Source organism: Otolemur garnettii, unplaced genomic scaffold, assembly GCF_000181295.1.
Source record: "Otolemur garnettii isolate 467f Iridium unplaced genomic scaffold, OtoGar3 scaffold00315, whole genome shotgun sequence".
NCBI classification, from domain to species: Eukaryota; Metazoa; Chordata; class Mammalia; order Primates; family Galagidae; genus Otolemur; species Otolemur garnettii.
The window spans coordinates 478405-480869 of record NW_003852710.1 but is presented as its reverse complement, the minus strand read 5'-3'; the positions used below and the strand labels follow the sequence as shown (position 1 = coordinate 480869).

At 36.9% G+C, this 2465-nt stretch overlaps 1 protein-coding gene across 1 annotated transcript in view; it reads left to right on the top strand.

Moving 5' to 3' along the window:
• WASHC2C (WASH complex subunit 2C) overlaps positions 1–2465 on the top strand; it is a 60247-nt gene that overhangs the window by 47491 nt on the left and 10291 nt on the right. The gene's annotated exons all lie outside the window — the stretch shown is intronic.

Genomic DNA, 2465 nt, shown 5'->3' with positions numbered 1-2465 from the left:
CCACCTTAGGTGTACGTGGCTGGCGCTTTAGCCGGTTGAGCTATAGGCACCAAGCCCAAACTTTCTAATTATAAAACTTACTTCAAGACAGTGTGGTACTTGTGTAAGGTTAAAATACATACATCAGTGTTATAGAATTGGGAGTTCACAAATAAACCCTCACATTTATGGTCCATTGCCTTTTTTTTTAAGCTTCAGTCTCCCAAAGTACTAGAATTACAAGCATAAGCTACCATGGCTGGCTGCTGATTGTTTTTTTAACAAGGGTGCCAAGATAATTCAAGGGATGACAAAATAGTCTTTTCAAGAAGTGGTACTAGGACACTGATGATCCATAAGCAAAAGAATCAGGGTGGACCCCATACCGTACACAGAAACTCAGATTATAGATCCAAATGTAAGAACTAAAACTCTGTAACCCCTAGAACAGAATACATGAGTAAATACATCACCAGGCCTTCTTAGATACGATGCCAACAGCACCAGGGAGAAAAGGAAAATAACCTAATTCGACTTTATTAAAATGAAGAACAAGTTGTAGTTCAAAGAGTACCATCAAGAAAGTAAAAAGAAGACCCCCAAAATGGGAGAAAATATTTGTGAGTCATGTGTTTGATTAGGGACTTTGGTCCAGAATGTCTAAAAGACAAGTCAGTAATAAAAAGATAGATAGTGCAATTAATAGATGGGACAAAAGATGTGATAGATACTTCTCAAAAAAAGATATTCAAATGGCCAAAAAGCACATGAAAAGATACCAAGTATCAAGGAAATGTAAATCCTAAGAACAATGAGATACCACTTCTTACCCTCCAGGCCAGCTATATTTTAAAAAAAAGGAAAATAATAAGTATTGGTGAGGATGTGGAGAAACTGAAACCTCCATTCATTGCTTCTGGGAATGTGAAATAAGGTAACCACATCGGAAAACTGTAGAGTTACCACATGATCTAGTAGTTCCACTCCTAGGTATATATCTAAATGAAATGAAAACATATGCTCACTCAAAAACTTAAATATGTTTGTTCCCACCAGCATTTTTCGTGATAGTCAAAAGATGAAAACAAATGTCCACTCACTTACGAATGGAAAAACACAAAGTAGTGTATCTGTTCAAGGGAAAATTATTTGGGAATAAAAACAAGGAAGTATTGATATGTGATACAATGTGGGTGAACCTTGAAAACAAACTTAATGAAAGAAGCCAGTTATAAAAGACCCCATATTGTGTGATTTTATTTGTATGCAATGCCCAGAATAAGAAAATCCATAAAAAGAGAAAGTAGACTAGTTAATGATTGCCTGGGGATTGGGGAGACTTGGTTGGACAGGAATGGAAAATGACTGCTAAAGGTTTGGTGATTCTTTTGGGGATGGTGAGAATACTCTATTTTTTTTTGAGACAGAGTCTCATTATGTGGCCCTCAGTAGAGTGCTGTGACGTCACAGCTCACAGCAACCTCAAACTCTAGGGCTTAAGCGATTCCCTTGCCTCAGCCTCCCGAGTAGCTGGGACTACAGGGGCCTACCACAATGCCTGGCTGTTTTTTGGTTGTAGTTGTCAATTGTTGTTTAGCAGGCCCGGGCTGGGCTTGAACCCACCAGCCTGCATGTATGTGGCTGGCACCCTACTCACTGAGCTATGGCCGCTGAGCCGATGAGAATACTCTAAACTTAAATTGTGGTGGTGGTTGCTAACTCTGTGAATAAAAAAAATCATTGAATGTCACATTTTAAATGGGCAAACATTATGGTATATAAATTTTATTTCAAAAGAGATATTAAAAACAACAGGTTAGCAGGCTATAGATTACCCTTCCCTTTTGTATATCAGACTCAAGAAATAGTCTGTTAATTTTATAAAAAGTGTTTTATGAGCTTTTTTATTATATCAATAGAATAACCCTACTTATAAATGACAGCAGCATGCAATAAATATGAATAATTTGCTATTTTTCCCCACAGTATCTTAACTATGTATAGTTTCATACTGTTTTTCCATGGCTGTGAAACTTTAAAGCCTTAATGGCTATTTTAAACTGTTTTTTATTTATGAACAGTAGTAATTGTTCATTGATTGTTAATGTGATTTATTTTGTCAGAAGTGAGTTCTTTGTGTTAATCTGTGGTTTTCTATACAAAGAAGAAATAGGGGATGTATTTTAGAATGTGGGGTCTGAGACAGTTTATCATTCAAACCAAGTAATGTTGATACTAACTTTTAAATGTCAGGTGTCTTAGCAAACTAAAAAATTTATTTGGAGTCTGAAGGTAGAATAGAAATGATGATTGGACGTGAGGAAGGCTTATGGTCACACCTGTGCCAGGCCTTTGGCTTGCAGTGCTGGCAGGTGAGAGATATATACTTTATACTCTGTGCGGTTTCTGAGATGAACTCAGCTGCTATTTCTTCTCTTTGGGAATGAGATAGAACTCATTCAATTCATGTGCTTTTCTCCTCCCCA